The sequence below is a fragment of the Manis pentadactyla genome, chromosome 4, assembly GCF_030020395.1.
Source record: "Manis pentadactyla isolate mManPen7 chromosome 4, mManPen7.hap1, whole genome shotgun sequence".
NCBI lineage: Eukaryota > Metazoa > Chordata > Mammalia > Pholidota > Manidae > Manis > Manis pentadactyla.
The window spans coordinates 72291727-72310517 of NC_080022.1; the positions used below are offsets into that span (position 1 = coordinate 72291727).

The 18791-nt window shown below is 42.7% G+C and overlaps 1 protein-coding gene across 1 annotated transcript in view; it reads right to left on the reverse strand.

Moving 5' to 3' along the window:
- Positions 1 to 14323, reverse strand: part of LPAR3 (lysophosphatidic acid receptor 3) — an 82980-nt gene extending 68657 nt beyond the window's left edge. Inside the window, exon 1 of the mRNA XM_036890321.2 lies at positions 14152 to 14323. The gene's annotated coding sequence lies outside the window, so the exon portion shown is untranslated. The remainder of the gene's footprint in view (positions 1 to 14151) is intronic.
- Positions 14324 to 18791: the final 4468 nt, after the last annotated feature.

Below are 18791 nucleotides of genomic sequence, written 5' to 3' on the forward strand. Positions count from 1 at the left end.
GCTATACAGTTCATTCCTCTATTTATAGGCTTGGGAATCACCATAGGACTAAGCACTGGTATAGCCGGACTAACTATCTCACTGTCCTATTATCAAAGCCTTGTCCAAAGATTTTTCTGACAGCCTAGAAGAAATTTCCCAGAGTATTGTAACTGTTCAAAATCAGATAGACTCCTTAGCAGCAGTCATTCTTCAAAACAGAAGAGGATTGGACCTCTTGACTGCTGAAAAGGGAGGCCTATACCTCTTTCTAGATGAAGAATGTTGTTTTTATGCTAACCAATCTGGCCTAGTTAGAGACAGTGTCTGAAAGCTTTCTGACCATGCCTCCAGAATCTGACAACTACCAGAATCCTGGGGCAACTGGTCCTAAATTTGGAACTGGGCATCCTGGTTGCTTCCCTTGGCAGGACCCCTACTGATGCTTCTCCTAGCCCTACTGTTTGGACCATGCTTACTAAATCTCTTAACTAAATTTGTTTCTTCCAGACTAAAGTCCACTGAGGTCAAAGTCCTATTGTCACAAGGATTCAAACCCTTACCAACTGATGAATCAGCTGTCTTCCTGGGACCCCTAGTTGGGTACCCTTACTGTACTAATCTCCACCATCCCGACAATCAGCAAGCAAAGGGACCCAAATGACCACACCACCCCTCACCAGCAGGAAGCAGATAGAACGGTCCTCACCCCTCATCCAATTGATTTGGGTCCCAACTGCTTGAGGGGAGAATGTTAGGCAGAAAGACAGAAATGAGTGGGATGAAAAGGAGAGGGGACCCTAAAAATGACTCAGGAAGTTGATCAGATAGAGCCAGAGAGCCAGAAATGACTCAGAGGGTTAATCAGATGAAGCCATAGACTCCAAGAGTGACTCAGGAAATGTCCAGGGTCTCCACAGATAAGAAACATGAGAAGCACAGGCACAGCACAGACTCTGTCCTCATTTCACCAAACAGTACAAGCCTAGAGAGCAACAGCTGTCAATCAAGGATTTCTCTGCCCCGCCAAAACCACATAAAAGCCTCAGAATGAATATCCGGGCCTGTCTCACCCTAGGCAGGCCCACTCTGTTACTCTCTGCAAATGCAGTAAAACTTACTTTGCTTTCTTGACATTAGTTTCTTGTCTAACTACATCTGATTTCCCTGTGACACCGAGCTGAGTTTCTTCCTTCTTAACAATAACATTTCCCAGTTATGAATATAATAACTCTCAAAGAAGAGGAGAGGAATAAATCATATTCCCAAGGGCACGGACCAGTATCACAATTCTCAATACCCTCAATGTCCCTGTACACACACCAGTACCCTAGCAAATTTCTCTCCACATAATGAGTGATTCAATAATAAGTGATTATGCATTCTTATAGGGGTTATATACAGATGACTACATTGCATTCCAGCAGATCCCTGCATAATAGAGTCTGTTTCATAGATGACTTTCAATGTAATCTAGGATCAGTTCCAACTCTATCTGTGTCCCTGGTCTTGTATACCATGGACATAAATGACATGGATTTAATTGTTAATTTATGCCTAAGGATTAACCAGCTTTGAAATGAGACACTGCAGAGAAGGAAGCAGTAGGCATTTCCTTATGATGTATCTGAGGAGGACAAGGGGCAGGGTAATGACCACCTGAGCCCAGGGGCACTGCAGCCTGATGAGAGGCAAAAGCCATGCAGGCTCAGCAGCAAGGCAGCATTTGGCGGGCACCACTGAGCCCTCCTGCAGTGGCCACGCCAGGCTAGATAAGGGCTGCTCTCCCAGAAGTGAGGCAGCCTGCAACCGTGGTGGAGAGGCTGTAATGGCAGACAATCTTTATATCCTGGGACATGAGCCAGATATAGTTCCTGAGTAGACAAGGAAGCTTGGTGACTCAAGGCACTGAGAGAGAGCTCGGGAATAAACTCATCTAGTCCATCAACAGCCTCATGTTCTTCCAGCATCACCTCTGACCTTCCACATGCTCCTTCCAATATGAACACAAACATGTTGGGGGGAGATCAGAGGCAATACTTGACTCTGGGACCTATACAAATCTATAAAACAGGAACGTTCATACATGCATACATTGATTTTTTTAAGTGCCTATTTATTTACTAGATTCAGACTCTCTTAGCCCCTGGGGGAGCAAATGCCAATACTGTACTGTAGAAGCATTCTCTGCCTCTGTTGGCCTTTACCACTGAATCGTGAGCTTCTTAAGGGTAGAACAGTTTCTCACTTACGTTCATACCCCTGAGGCCCACTATGAGGGCATGTAGTACTTTCACAACAAATGTTTGGTTCATGTGTTGGTTAGTTTCAGTTACCTGGTCGGAAGCAGAGATGGAAACCTGACCACACTATACTGGCTAATACTCAGGTGAGATGAAAGTAGAAAGAAAGTAAAGGCTATTCTTTCAAGAAATTTGGCTGAGACATACTTGGTTAGCTCTCCTATGTCATTCAACATAATTTAGCAGATATATGTCTTAATTAACCTCACTTATAACCCTTTTGGGAGCAGAGCTGGTGTCCTTCTGTCTCCCTGCTCTTTGAAGCACAAACACAGAATCTTTCTTGTCATCAGCATAAAATAATGTGTTCAATTTCATTGAGTCATTCTCAAACCCTCTGTTTCCAGTCTTCTTTTTCTTTGGTTTCACTTCTCTATGGAAGTTAGCAAATTATTATTCCCTTCTTAAAACTCCCTTCCTAATCCTGTGTGACTCTACTTTTTCCTGGTTCATTTCCTGCTGTCCTCAATATTTCTGTCTGCTGGTCTTCCATCAGCCTTGAAGTATAATATTCCTAGACTTGGTTCTCCACCTGCTTTTCTCTTCCCTTTAAACCTTCTTCCACAATTACTACTGCTTAAATTATGTCCCCTGTGTATATGACTCCCAAGCAACTATCTTAAGCCCTGCAACCTCTCACACCCTTTCTCATCTTAAACTCCCAGTAGCTCCAAAGTAAGCATGAAGAAAGTCTTCAGGAAGGTAGCGAGTATGCGGGTTGAACTCTCAGCTTCCATCAGGTCAGCTGCTGGAAACAATGAGGCCACAATAAGGAGCAAAGTTTCAAGTTTAAACATCAGGTTTCTAATGTAACAGGTTAAAATGATGGTGGCCTCAGGCCTCACGAGTCTGTAGGATAGTATTTGAAAGTTGGCCAAGAGGTTTGCAATTGGAGAGGTTTCGTCCCACTCACACCAGCCAGGACCTTTTGTTCCCCTCCCCAGTGCTTCCCTTGAGCTCAGGCTAGACTATTGGAACACCCTTTCCTGAGGCTGGGCTCCTGACCACTGGAATGTTCCCAACTTTCAGATCTGCTTCCACCCCAGAACTCCAGCTTGGTGTGTGGATTCTAACTCAGCTCCCAACCTGGGTATTTGGCTTCTGGACTTCCCTCTCAGGATGGTTCTTATCCTCTTTTCACATGATCTTCACCTTGTTAACCTCACCCCACAACTGGCCTCTGACCCCCAGGCTATATAACCCCTACTCCATTTCTAAGAAATCTTGTCCTGGGTGGTGTGAGTGACAGTGAACTCACAACCATTCTTCTAACTCATTTGTGCATAATTGTATATTGCCCTGCCATTTCTTGCATTATTTTCTTTTTGTATCCTTGTGTAGCTTTATTTATGTTCTATGGCACAGATGGCCAAACTGTGTCTTCTTTTTCTTAGAGAGTAATAAACTCCATTTTCCATCTTCCTGGCAGCTAGGGTGGCCACATGACTAAGTTCCTGCCAAAGGAATATGAAGTGTGCTCCTTCCGGGTTAGCCCTAAAACACTGAGTGCATGCTCCTCTCTGCTGTTACGCCTTCCTGCAAGTTGGAACACAGGCCTGTGATCCAGTGTGGAACATTCAGACTAGGGCAGAGCCTTAGAGAAACATGGCTCAAAGTAATCAATGGACAGATTTCAGTCAATGTAGAGATAAGTACAGAAATTGCAAATAAACACCTAGAAATGTTTCCAGCAATTTGACATTGCTGTGCCGTACAAGTGCCCAATCAGCGGAGTACAAACCAAAAGTACTGGTTTGGGCATACTGGGAATAAAAAAACTAGTGTTAAACAAAGAAAATTTGAGAAGCACTGCCCTAGTGGGTGGCCAGGAAACAGGATGAGAAGGAACCCTTAGAACCTCAACTACTCACCTCAGGACTGTTAACAAGGGAGAAAAATAAGCTTCTGCTTTCTTCATATCATTGTATTTGGGGGCCTTTTTGCCTAAGAAGCCTATAGCTCTAGGAGAAGGTGTTGGAAAGAAGCTGAATGTGCACGTGCACTGGCTGTGCATTATGAGACAGAGATGAGCTCAAGCAAAAACTATTGGTAAATTTGTAAGCAAAGGTGGAAAAGAATAGACAGCATCCAGAAACTGGAGGCCTTGGAGGATCAGACATTAATGCTTCTATAACCCTAGAGAGCAGAAAATAGTATCACCATTCACAGCCTTGTCAAAGGCCTCTCAATAAGACATTGTAGTGGAACAAGGGAAGACAGGCCTCCAGTAAAGATCAGTTTAAGAGTACATCTTCCCACCCAAGTCCATGTTTTAGAGGACTTCAGGGTAGAGACCACTCAAGATGGGGAAAGAGAGGTGGGCCAGACACAGAAGCTAGGAAATAAAGCATGCTTAAGAACTTGGTCCAGAACAGAATTTGGCTGTGGTAATTGGCAAGTAGAAATGAATAGAGGCAAACAAACCAGAAGCCTAAGAACTTTTTAAGGAATTATACTGCAGTGGAAGCCACAGGTTGGCCTGGAGGGACCATGTTCATTCTCCCCAAAGGAGCACAGACTTTCCAAAATCCATTTCAGATACGCCACAGGAGGACATAGAAGAACTTCCTAGTGGACCAAGACAAAGTCAGGACCCCTGAGAGGCCTCTACCTGAGAGCAGAAACATGCCCAAGCACAGAACTTTCTCCATAACAAGCAGAGGGGGCTCTTAATTCCTGCCCAGCAGGCTCTTTGTCATTTCTATGTACCTGTCACTGCTATGTGTCTCTCATTCTTCTGAATGGGAGGTTTGTTTTGTTTTGTGGTTTTCTTGTTTCTACTCCTCCGCTGTATAGTAGGTGTTTGTGAACCAGACCAAAAAAAGAGACGATCATTTCAGCACAGATACTTAAAACAGGTTGAAGAAGGGAAGGCCAGACCTGTGGCCTTCTGGCAAACTAAACCCTTTTAAGGAAAGCATGGCAGACTGTGACACCTCAGCGGGGCAGGGAAATGAGGAGGTAGGAGCAGAAGCCTTGGTGCCAGCTGGACCTCGATCAGAGGCAAGCTCATCAGTTTCAGGTCCTAACCTGGCACATTGCTGTTACAGCTAGAGCCTTTTATGTCCTTTTTAAAATAGCATAGTAACTACAACAACCATTTAGGACTGTTGAAAGTGTTAAACAATGTTTATAAAGTGCTTAGCAAGATGTTTAACACACAGGATGTACTCCACAAATGGTAGGCAGTACTTCTCAAGAAAATTAGACAACTCAAAACTTCTAAAATATTCTATGGAATATACAAATAGCATTCTGGAAGTTTAACTGTTCATGCTCCAAGACCTCAATTTAATAAGAAATGAGATAAAGTCATCCCATACCTATGAAAATAACTATGGTCCAGGAAATAATTTCCCTCTGCTTAGGTATGGAGCTAGTGCCACAGCAACTAAGCTTAAGGTACTGTCACTAAGCAAGGAGGCAGGAATGGAGAAGGGGGTGAGAAGGGAGAGGAGAGACAACATGGTGTGGTAGACAAACACAGGCTTCAGGTGCTCAGTTCAAATACTAGCAGATAAGCAGGTGAGCAGAGTGGTTAAAAAGCACAGCCCCCACAGCACACATCATACTCAGTAGTGAAGAGTTAAGAGCTTTTCCTCTAAGATCAGGAACAAGGCCAGGATATACCCACACTGGTCACTTCTCTTCAACACAGTACTGGAAGTCCTAGCCAAAGCAATGAGGCAAAAAAAAGATAAAAAACACATTCAACTTGGAAGGAGAAAAATTAGATCTGTTCACAGATGACATGATCATATATGCAGAAAACCCTAAAACCTCATAGAATTAATAAATGAATTCAGTAAATTTTCAAAATACAAAATTAACATATAAAAATCAGTTGTTACTATACACTAACAATGAACAATCCAAAAAGGAAAGAAAGAAAACAACCCCACTCACAATAGCATCAAAATAAATAAAATACTGAGGAATAAACTTAACCAAGAAGGTAAAAGACATACATAGAAAACCACAAACATCGATGAAAAAAATTCAAGACAGAAGTAAATGGAAAGACATACTGTGTTCATTAATTAGAAGAGTTAACATTGTTAAAATCTTCATACTACTCAAAGTGATTTACAGATTCAGAACTATCCCTATCAAAATCCCACTGTTATTTTTTAGGGAAATAGAAAAAAATCCTAAAATTCACATAGAATCACAAATGATCCCACACAACCAAAATAATCTTGAGAAAGAAGGACAAATTTGGGGGCCACTTACTTCCTGATTTCAGACATATTGCAAAGCTACAGTAATTAAAACAGTATGCTACTGGCATAAAGACAGAATATAAGCTAATGGAACAGAACAGAGAGCCCAGAAATAAACTCCCACATGTTTGGTCAATGGATCTCCCTTAAGGGTGCCAAGAATACAGAATGGAAAAAAGATAGTATCCTCAATAAATCTTTTTGGGGAAATTGGATTTCCACATGTCAAAGAGCATGGCCTCTGGAGCTGGCCTGGGTCTGAAGCCTTGCTTACCAGCAAGCTAGCTAACCATCTGTGTCTGCATTTCCTCATCTATAAAATGAAGTTATTAATAGTACCTTCTCCCTAAGGGCATGGGCATATTTAAATCTGACACAATGTTAAATTCACTACTATTATTGTTAATGGAACCTTAGGGAAGTTACTTAACCTATTTGAGCCTCAATTTCCTCTGTTGTAAAAGGGAGAAAAGCTCTACCTTGTAGGGTTATTAGATAACTGGGACAAAGTGAATGAAATAACCAATGTAAAGCCCTCAACTCACTTCCGGATCCAGAGGAGTTCAGTAAGTTCCAAGCCAAACCTGTTTCCAAAAGTCTGGGGAGTAGTGGACCCAAAAGAGATTACTGTGAAGGAGAGATCAAAGGAGGAAATCCCTCCTTCTAACTGGATGGGTCACTGGCACAAACACCCCAGAGCCAAAGCCTTCTCTCCTCTACTGCCCTGTCCAGAGTCACTAGCTGGTGTTTTTCATCACCACGAAAACATCTGGTCCCAGATGATGGTGTATGAGAGTTTAGCCAGCTGGGTTGAAAACCTAATGTTTAACCTTCTCATTGTATTACCATGTGTCTTCTGGACCACTCTATCTGGATCTCAGAGTAATCCCTCAAAATATATTCACTAACACACCATTGATATATAGTTTTCGAAGTGAGTTCACATGTTGATCCCACAGTGAGATGGGCAGGTAGCATTCTCCATTTTACAGAGAAGAAAACTAAAAGTGGGAGAGCCTGATTCACTTCACCAGCTCTCATCCTTCTGGCCCAGGGCTCTTTCTACCACACTGACCATGGAAGCCTTTTTGAAGTAGTTAATTCTATGCCTTCATAAGAAATTAACTATGCAGATTTGCTTTCCATGACATGAATGCCTTTTGTAAACATTAACTGATTCTAGAAGAAATGAAATATGATTGTGCTAAATATCAAAAAATTGTAAGTATATTCTACTTAGAATTTTTAACAAGTGTTTATGGAAAAGGTCCATAAAATCAAATGAAAGTGACAGGATAAAATTCTAAACACAAGAAAAAAACAATGTTTAAATCAGTTTACCTGTCTCACAGAAAGTTCAGACGAGCAAGCAACCAGGTTTACTTTTAACACATTGAATGATGTAACTTAAGAAACACCTTTTCCTAAAGCCTTTTACTTTTCCCGTCAACAAAATAGAGTCTACTAGTTAGATGAACTAGGCCACAGACTTCAATCATCTGACTCTAAGAAATTAGACTGAAAATTATCAGAGAAAGACTAATAATGACTTGCAATCCATGGAAATTTAATCCTGCTGACATTCTTTTTCCTTCTCTTCTGTTAGCTGTTCATGGAATTTGCATATGCAGAGAGTCAAATACATATAGTGGGCAAGTTCCTCTGGTCTTGTTTTAATAGGTTCTACCCAAACAGTGATTCCTCTCATCCCTATCTCACTGCTCACTATGTGCAGGAGAAAGAGATGTACAAAAACATGTGTAAAGATGTAAAATGCCCTTAGGAAGACCACAACCTAGAACAATGGGTGCTCAGCCAGGACGAATTCTCCATCCCTCCCAGTGACATCTCACAGTATCTGGAGATAATCATGACAGACGTGGCAGGGGGCGCTCCTGGAATCTAGTGGCTAGAGGCCAGGGATTCTGCTACCCATATGCTACAATGCACAGGACACGCCCACAAAGAATTATGCAGCCTAAAAGGGAGTCTGCATTCTCTACCAAAAAGGAGGACTGAATAGGTCAAAGAAAGTATAAGATGAGCCTGGGATGTCTTGTGGTGCCAGAAAATGTTTAGATGCTCAGTGAACGATAGGGTTGTGAAAAGAACACAGAAGCCAGCTCAAAGGGACTTTCGCTGGTCAAACAGAACAATATGAGCATCAAAATAAATAATGATAGTAGCAGATTTCACTATACTGAATACAAAAAGAGTCCATGAACTTCCTAATATAAGTGAATAAATACATGAGGGAGAAATAAAGTTCTTCCTTATAGTTGAATGCCAACTAATGTAGGAATGATGGAAATAAAGTATCATCATTTGGCAACCTTCAGAGAGGAGGCTGATTTAGGCAGAAGTCATCAATGAATGATAAGGCTGTGGGTAGAGGTTTAATGAGGAACAGGCTATCAACATAACCCTGGAATAGTTCCCCACAAATGCCAATAAATTTCAAAGGGAAAAAATGGTGAATTTAATGGTGGAGAGAGCTGGCAGACACCAACATAACCAGGTGATTGAGGCCAATATTCCACTGGTGGGACAGGTTGACATCAGCATGCCTTCTAATGTGATGTGCTGAGAAGAGCAGAGTATTCCTGCCAAGAATACATGACCCGAGCCTGGTTCTAAAGAAACACTGCTAGACCCAGGTGCAGAGACAACCTATAGAACCTAAGACCTGTACAACCGCAAGGATTTTAGGAGCAGAGAAAGTCTGAGGAACTATTCCAGAAGAGATATGACAAACAAATTTAACATGCATCCCAGATCAGACAGGAAAAAGAGTCACTAGAGGGGCAACTGATGAAATACAAATAAGCTCAATGAGCTGGATGGTAGTGTTGTACCAATGTCAATTCCTGATTTGGTGGTGCAATGATTAATTTTATGAGTAAACTTGACTGGGGTAAGGGATGCCCAGAGAGCTGGTAAAACAACATCTGTTGTGTCCATGAGGGTGTTTCTGGAAGAAATCACCATTTGAATAAGTAGACTGAGTAAATATCACCTTCACCAATGCAGGTGGGCATTATCCAAATACTGAGGACTTGAATAGAACAAAAAGGCAGAAGAAGAGCAAATGCGTCCTGTTGTTTGAGCTGAGGCCTCTGTCTTCTCCTGTTCTCAGGCCTGTGGACACAGGATAGGTCTTTGGTTCTCCAGGTTCCAGTCTTATGGGACTTCTCAGCCCCATGATCCCATGAGCCAACTCCTATAATGAATCTCCTCTTATGTATATATATCTATCTATATCTATATCTGTCTATCTTATTGGTTCTGTTTCTTTGGAGAACACTAAACCAAATGCCATGGGGGTATAGAAAAAGATTATGCTGTTTTCTCTCTGCCAGACTCATGTAACAGTTTAATCCAAGGAAAGGGCCCCCATTCAAAGGATTGACCTATTAAAAGTCAAGCAGGGCAGGAAGCAAATGATTCAGTGATGGGCCATACCTGATCCCTTGCTTTCATCTTCAAATAACTAGTCATTCCCAAGGATTCTGATCCTTAACTTTGGATTTCTGGCTCTCCTTGGGGAGTGAATACATTAGGCTGAGTCCTCTGTCTACCTTTGACTTACATGGTCTGAGTCTGTTTGGGGGCAGCACCAGACTTTCTGCACAGAAGGGGCTGTGGAACAGCTTGGCTAAAAGGGAAGGCTAGGGGTCTTGCCTGAAAGCTGCATTTATAGAGCAAGCCCACAGCTTTTATTTAGATTGCATATTTGTTTGGAGGGCTTTTGGACCAACTGGTAGCACTTATGAGGGGGCTCAAGTGCCCTCCAGCCAAGCCTGGCCGCCTACCACCCCATCTCTGAAGCCAGGGAGTCTCTACAAGACTAAGCCAAGGCCAAGGCTAGTAGAACTTCCTGCCTACCATCCCAGGGACAATGAAGACATAGGACTAGCTGATGCATAACTAGGAGGGGCTGACTAACATCTTTAGCCAGGGGCGGAGCAGGTTGCTTTCCAGAGTGACACCCTGTTGGGCCCAGCCTAAGGTGTATGAATGATTCATATCTGAGGAGTGGAGGCAAGGTCCATGGGGGCGGGCTGATGTCAGGGTCACAGGCAAGAGAGGAGTTCAAAGCGCTAGGCAGATGGGACAGGAAGGCAAGGGTTCAGGTGCTGCAGAGGCCATGCTAGGAGATAGAGGGAAGAGGAATAAGGAGAAGGGCACCGTCAGCCTGGAAAGTGAAGATGGGGTGGGTACAGCCCAGGCGGTCAGAGCCTTCCTCTCACAGGGTGCTACTCTCCCAGCTCACCAGGCAAGTCAGGCAGAAAGCAACACACGTCTTTCAGACTGAATTGAAGAATTAGCTTGTTTGAGGGGAAAGAATGCCTTGAGTCGGTGTAGTGCTTTGCAGGATGAACAGTAGAGACCCAAGTTAGCAAGAAGGTGCAGGGCAGTAAGGATGGCACAGGGCACCACAATTCAATGTCCGGTGACTGCCACTACCACTCTCTTCCTACTCGCTGGCTGGTGAGCTATTTCTTCGTTTTTGTCCCCTAAAAACAGATGAGCAGACCGTACAGGTAATTCTGAGAAGGAATTAAACCTGCTTCTGAACTTTGCCCTGTACCTCTGATCACGCAGTATTAGGTAATCTCAGTCCTGAAATTTATCTTCCTCTCATATCCCCATGGAGCAGTTTCTCCATCTTTTGCAGGATTTCCTCCTTTAAGTGTCATTTGACATCAGAGAGTAGTAAAGGGGTATGAGGGGACCAAAACAATGTCCACTTAGCATGCCCAACACAGAGACCATATATCCCATTCAGCCTGCTTGGGGTGTCCCTATCTGGAGGCCCCGCCTCTTTAATTCCAACATTCATGTGGCCATCACAGGGTACAAAGCCCTTTCACGTGCATGACTTAATGGGACCCAAAAATAACCCATGCAGATAAGAATAGATGAATTATATAGAAAAGGTAGATAAGGCATTTCATCCCCATTGTATAAATGAAAAAACAGATTCAAGCATGACAAATGATGTAGTCACGGTCACAAGAACTCACAAAAGTGGAGCTGGGATTAGGATCTGGACCCTTGTACTCCAGCTGCCTCTCTAACCCAGCATGGTAAAGGCACCAACTCTCAGGGCTTCTGCAGACAGCTCCCCACCCCTCCCCTCCACCTCTCCCTTCCATGGCAGGACTGGGTTGAAGGGGATTTCCACACACGTACAGAATCCAGGACAAGGCACAAAGAGTCAGCAAGGCCAGAGTGGAGGAGGCTCGGTACGTGCAGGAGAAATGATGGAAGGAGAAGCAAAAGGGCCAAAGCCAGGAACGGGACAGCGAGGAAGGAAAGTGTGTGAAATATCTCTAAGTCATGAACAGCTTGGGAATCTACCTTGGCACTCTGGCAGAACAATGTACATTTGAACCCATATTTACACAAATATCAATGTTCTAGTGTTTATCTTGGAGGGAAAAGGGGCAACCAACATTTAAGCAGTACTTCCTGAAGAGCCGAGACCCTTTCTCTTTTCATCTCAGGAGGTAGATGTAACCTTCATTTTTACACACAAGGAAATTAAGGCCTAGAGAGTGAAACAATGTATCTGAGGTCACAAAGCCTGGCCTGGAACAAAGACTGGTCTGACTGCAAAGCCCGGCTTTTCTCCTTATACCACATTAATAGTGCCTGGGCCTGGGCTCTGCCATTTAGAAGCTTGCAATCAGACTGAACCACTCTGTTGGGTATAATCACAGAGCAGAAAGCGTTTTGAGCTAATGTCTATTCCAAAGACAATAGCTAATGGGTAATTGGGTTACAGTATTGCCCCAGCCCAAAGAAATAAGAGGGTGGGTTTAAGTTATGGTGGATTTCTTCTCTCAGCAAGAAGATGGAAACCTTGGAAGAGGTGAAGCCAGCCTGGGCATGTGTGCATAACTTGAGAGTGTGTGCCCTGCCTGGCTATAAGGCTGTGTGTGCATTTGTTCCTCTGTGTGTGTGTGTTTTGGAAAAATGAAAGAGGGTGAACATGTAGATTCTCAAATAGGTTATGATGAACATGCACAAAAAGCAATCACATTTTAATGTTTTCATTTCAGTCTCCATTCATAAAAAGCATATGAAGATCTGTTCCATCAAACATCTTATAAAACAGCCACATGCCTGAAATAGATGTGACCTAATTGTAAGAGGCTGATGGCTGACATATACCTTTGTAAGATTTAGACATCAGGGCATGTCATTTGTAGTTTAATCAAAGCAACAAAGTTTTGAATCCCAAGGACAAAAAGGAAAACAAGAAAAATGTGCCCAAATGATCTTTTTCCCTAGTTATATGGCAGGGACAGTCAATGCAAGTTATGTTCAGATGGTTAGATGTCCAGATCCCCATATCATCCAAGGTCCATACAGTTTCAAGGAACAAGAGACAAGTCTGGAAGCTTATCTCAAGTACATAAGCCTTGAAGGCAGGGTTTGCCTGCTGGTCTTTCTAGAATGTCCCAGTCTGTTTAGACAAGCATAGTGTTAACAGAGCCAAGGTTGTGTGCTTCTGACTGTACCACTTCTGGTCCTAAGAGAGGAAAATTCTACTCACTGGACTCAGACCACACAAAATTGGACCCAGTGTCTCTGGGAAGCAGGTTTAGCAACTATCCATAGACAGTTTGCTGGAAAACCCAACCAGGCTCTTAGCAGTACAAAAACTCATGCATCCATGAAGTGCCACGCAGTGCACGGAATACTAACCTACTTGTAAAGAAGGGATGGTCTGTTTGTGGCTGACATTTACTTTATTCTCCGACTTCTAGAAAACAAGTAGGTACAGTGAGAAGCTAAGGGTTCTTCAACTTTTAAAGTAACGTTCCAAGACAAAAGGAGTGAGAAGAGAGAAATGTGCTGCAATGACAATTGCAAATTATGGAGGAAACATTTAGTGGCAAGTACTCAGTTAAAAATTGTCCTACGAATGCCTTTGAGGACCATTTTAATGGTTACCTTAATAAGACTAAATTGTTTCCAATATTCACAGTCACTACTCAAATTACATGTTTGAGAAGTTTCTAAGCAATTTTGGGTAGTTGCAACTTGCTGAGGGAAAGCAATAAAGTAACTGCAGCAGAACAAAGCACTGTTGTCTGTGGGTGCTGAGGGGATCCTAGGACTGGGGATCACTTACTCACAAAGCACAACCCCCAACACTGTTACTAGTTTAACTGTTTCCTGAATCTCTACGTGCCTTGGCTGGGTCGAACTGTTCCCTAACTGACACATCATCTCACCGGGAGTAACAGAGGCTGAAAAGCGTTATATCCCTTGGCTCGGACGGAGCACGTCCACTCACCGTCGATGGCTGTAAGACCGAGTTTGGAAAAGCAGCACCTGTGCGAAAGCAGCGCGGAGCTCGTGAGCCTCGCGCCCAGCCCTGCAGCCCGCCACAAGGGCAGACGCGACGCGGGTTTGCATCCGATTGCTTTCCACTCCAGGGAAAAGGTGGGAAGGGGCAGGTGCGCCCCCACGCCGCCCGGAGAGACCCGTCCCAGACTCTTGGGGTGGTTCTGGGGCCCTGCCTGGATGTCAGGCACCCCGAAAAACCGCGGGCTGGGCCTGACGAATGGCCCCGACTCCCACGCGTGGTCCGGCTCCGGGAACCCTCCCCGCGCCCGGCGCCCACTCACCGCTCGCGCTCGCCCGCGCCGCCGAGCTCGGGAGCGGGGGCCCCTGCGGCTGCCGCATGCCCTCGGGGCCCAGTGCGACGGGGCGACCGAGTGCCGGGCTCTGGCCGGGCGCGCGGATAGTGGGAGACACCGCGTCCCGGCACTCGGCGGCAGCGCGCCTCCTCCCCAGCGGTCGCTGAGACACGCCCGGAGCCCGAGGAAAGTTTGGCGGAGCGAGGGGAGGTGTCCCCGCCGGCCCCGCCCCGGCCCGGCCTTCCACCTTGCCCGCCTGAGAGCGCCTCCTCCGCGCCACGGCTTCGGCGCGCAGAGCCCCCTGTGCAGATGCTCCCCGCCTGGACGGGTCCCCTGTAGGGCGGCCGGCCTCGAGGAGGAGATGGCGCCCACTAAAGGGCCGCGAGCAGCCACCGGCCTTACCGAGCCATACCTCAGAGCCCTGTATTAAAGCGCTGTCCCTCTGTCCCTCACTCCTTACTGGGTGAGGAGAGATTTGTTTGAAGTGACTGCCACGCCCACCCTCCCGTGGGAGGCAGGCTCACTGCCAGGCCAAGCGCTTGCTCTAAAGCTCTCAGCCCAAAGCTACCAGAGGTTGCTGGCAGCCCTTAGAGGCCAAGGATGTTCACATGCATCTGGCCTGGGGCCTTTCCTAGGCACCTTTTTATTGCAACAGGAAACAAGAATATTTAAAGCTCTTGTAACGGGCTTTTTGGGCTCCTGGGGTAAATAGTCCTGGATACTTTGTTTTCCAGGCTGAAATGTAAAGCTGGCAGTGACTCTCCTTTGGCAAAGAAGAAAAGGTGCAAAGTAAAACAATCTCATGAAGACTTTGTTCTCTCTGAACTCTGCAAAAGCAAAAGGTAGTCACAGACATGCTAAAGGTTGGCCTTCCCGGTGACCTCAAAGGAGAGATATACTGTAAGGTGAAGTCCTTTCTCTCATGCGTCAAAACCTTGGGAAACACTGATGCGTTTGCCCAGATGTCTTCCTATAGTCCTTGCCATTCATTCATTCATCCATTCATTCATTCTTCATCCAACCTTGATATTGGGCCCTTCTTTATGCCAACTCGGAACCATATCCCAGGAAACAATCTCTACAATAACCTGCCCACTGCCATCAAAGAAAGTCTGCCCTCTCTGAAGATAATGTTTTAATAATGTTTTATTCCTTGTGCAATGGACCTCATACCACAGGCCATAACATCCTGTGCTGCCTCCAGCCTTTATAAGGAGATGGCTAAGTTTTGATCAACATGTACAAATTATTGTTGCTTTACCTGGATGTTCAGAAAATTACTGTGATAACCTGTATAAGAGAGGGCTGCAACTTGCAAAGCTAGTGCAAAAGAAAGATCATGTTTACCAGAACAAGCAACAACCTTACAGATGATACATAAAAATAAGGCAAGGTTAGAGAACAGCTCAACTCAAACAACAAAGTGCTGAAAGGCAACCCAGTGAATACAAAAATTCTTAACCACCAGCACTTGGCAAATACTTGACTCAACAGATATGTAGCATGTTGAGTAAGTAAGTTGTTGTAGGTTAGACTGGGAACTGTAAACACCAGTTAGAGCCTTCTTTTGCTGGAAAATTCATTCCAAGTTCCAAACAACTTATTAGCAAAGGCACTTTGGAAACACATTTTGTTGTAACTTGGGAACTTCTGAACTTGAACACTGAAAAGGAGAATGGATTCTGTAAACCCATATGTGACTATCTTTAATATATGGGTCCTAAAAAAAAGGAGGAAGGAGAAGGGAATATGGTGAGCTGTGTTACCAAAGGAAAAAGATGATGGTGTGTCACTTCTATCTCAAAATGTTTTCGTTAATAAAACCAAGTTGAAGTTAATGTCAGAAATAACAAACACCAAGTCTGAGGGTTTATTTCTCCTGTAGGAATCACTGGCTAGAAAGTCATTCAAAACTTTTTCAACCAACATCTGCTGATCAGATTCCTGTTACAAAATGTTTTGTGTTTCTTGAGAGATGAAGATTTATAACATTGTTTCTGTAAGGCGAGAAATAGGGCATTCCACAGTAATTGATGGAAAGAAATAATGATGGCTGAAGGAACAATTATGGCCTTGGAAAGCTTGTGTCACCAGCATCTACCTGGCAGGGGATAAATGCTGTAAAATTGCCAAACTGAAAACAGACCTAGTGCCGGACAGAGTGAGAAGCAATGTGGAATTCAGGCAAGACTTCTCCCTCCTGAGATTTATGTTAAGAAGTCCATGTTCCTCTGCCCTCAACTCAGCTCAGACCTCTGATCATCTGGGAAGGAATTCATGGATCTGTTGTTCTTAAATTTGGGAATTACCTAAACTGAATCTCTGTTAATTTTGTTCCTCTGTGTAAATTAGCAATGAGGATGCCTACAGCAGGTGAATAGTGGGACAAAGTAGAATGGCAGCTATAATGTGAAAGATGTAAGTGGTACCTAAAATAACAGTTAACCAAAAGGTTCTGAAGACAGACTGAGCAGAAGATTAACTCCATAGAAACTATAGGAAAAAAGAGATGGTTTAAGTAAGTGATGGCTCTCAGCTGAATGTAACATTTAGTGGAACACAACGGAAAGTCACAGAAATAGTCAACATATACCCAAAAGTCAAAATCAACTTAAGTTCATTTAAAATTGAGCAAACCATTTCATATGACATGTATGAATCATTAAAAAATACATAGATATTCATCACATTACCATAATTCTGCATGTTTTTATGCTTGAGAAAAGAGTAACCAATTTTGAAAATAGAAGTCATGATGGCAATCTTGATGTAGCAGATATGAAAACTCATCATAAAATCATAATAACAAGGGTGCTCCATACTCAGATTTGTGCCTGTCATCCAGGCATAATCACTTGCAAAAGCATCCTGGTTGGTTGATAAATTACATGGTGAATCTAACTAAAAATCAAGACAATATGACACTGGTGCAAAACTAGAGAGACAAAACATTAGACTAGAATAACTATACCATAAACAGATCATATTAAGTATAAAAATGTTTGTTTTTGAAGAAGTTGGCATCTGAAATCAGTAGGAAAGGCATATTCAGTATGTGGTCCTGGTATAATTCATTGATTTTAGGCAGAATAATGTTAGGTGCTTACTAAAGTAATCTTCATGTGCATTTCAGAATTAATTTGTTAAGGAAAAAGAACTATAAAACAATTAAAAGAAAATAAAGATAAATATTTACTTGATTTCAAGTGTGTGGTGAACTTTTCAAAACATTAAGAACAAGGGAAGAAATCACAGAAGAAAATACTAATTAACTTGACTGCATGCAAATGAGATACCTCTGCAAATAATAAAAATAATCCTATGAATTAAATTAAAAAATAAAACTAAAAACTAGGGGAAAAAACTATTTGCAACACATAGCGGATGAAAGATTAACACCCTCCCTATATTACTTACTGAAAGGCATGTAGATAATTCTGAATAATTAAAAATTAACATCAAAACAGAAAAATAAGCTAAGTATATGAACGATTGGCCAAAGAAGAAATACAAATGACCAAAACACATGAAAATAAATTTCAACTCACCTGATAGTAAGACAAGTGAAAATTAAAATGAGGTACTTACTGTTACCTATCAAATTGGCAAAGGTTTTGATTAGAGGTTCCCAATATTTATTAAGTTTTAAGAGAAACAGGTAACTTCATGTGCAACTGGTGGAAATACAAATTGGGAAAACCTTTCTGGTGGAAAATTTGGATATAGCATATTTCGTTCATTCTCAAAAGTATATTTTTCCCATTTTGATATCTCCAAATAAAGATGTGTTTCATGATCACTGTCAGCCAGACAGCATTTGCAATTTAGTTGCCCCTATGCAAAAGTTTGAAGATTGGATGTCAGCTATTGGGAGAAAATCCTGGAGCAAAGAGTGGAGCACATTGTTTTAAATGCTTCATCCAAATGCTTCTGATGGCACTCAGGCCACCGATCCCACAAAGTCAAAAAGTGACTCAAAAGAATGGGCAAGTCTGGGAGTGAATACCATAGTTAGGAGTTTTGCTTCTCCTTTATGGATGCACAAGAATAAAATGTAAGCTAATTGTATGTTCAAATAAGTCCAGGAAACTCTTTCAATAATTATAAAACAAAAGCTGTATATGGTAAGAAAGCATTATGTTTAATTGACATCATTTTCTTTCTTAATGTTACATAAAATAATGGTGCACCTTTTAATTTATGAGGTCTTGGGTCTGATGAACTATGATCTATCAAGAACCCTAAAAATGTTCCTGTTATTTGACCTAGTAAATTCACATCTAGAAAGTTATTCTAAAGGCACCATTGGAGGCACACAAAGATTTTAATACAAATATAAACATTTCGGTATTATTTATACAATTGAAAAGTTAAAGCAACCTAAAAGTCTAATCTAAAGATCCAATGGGAAATTGATGAAGTAAATTATCATACATCCATAGGGTTGAATGTTATGCAGCTTCAACAATTATGTTTTCAAAGAATAAATGATGACATAGTAACATACTCATCATTTCATATTACATTTTTATAAAAAGGAGGATATAAAATTATGTAAATCTGTTTCCTTTTTATTAAACTGTGTTTGCCTGTATGAAAGAGAAAAAACTGTAAATAAATACCCCTAT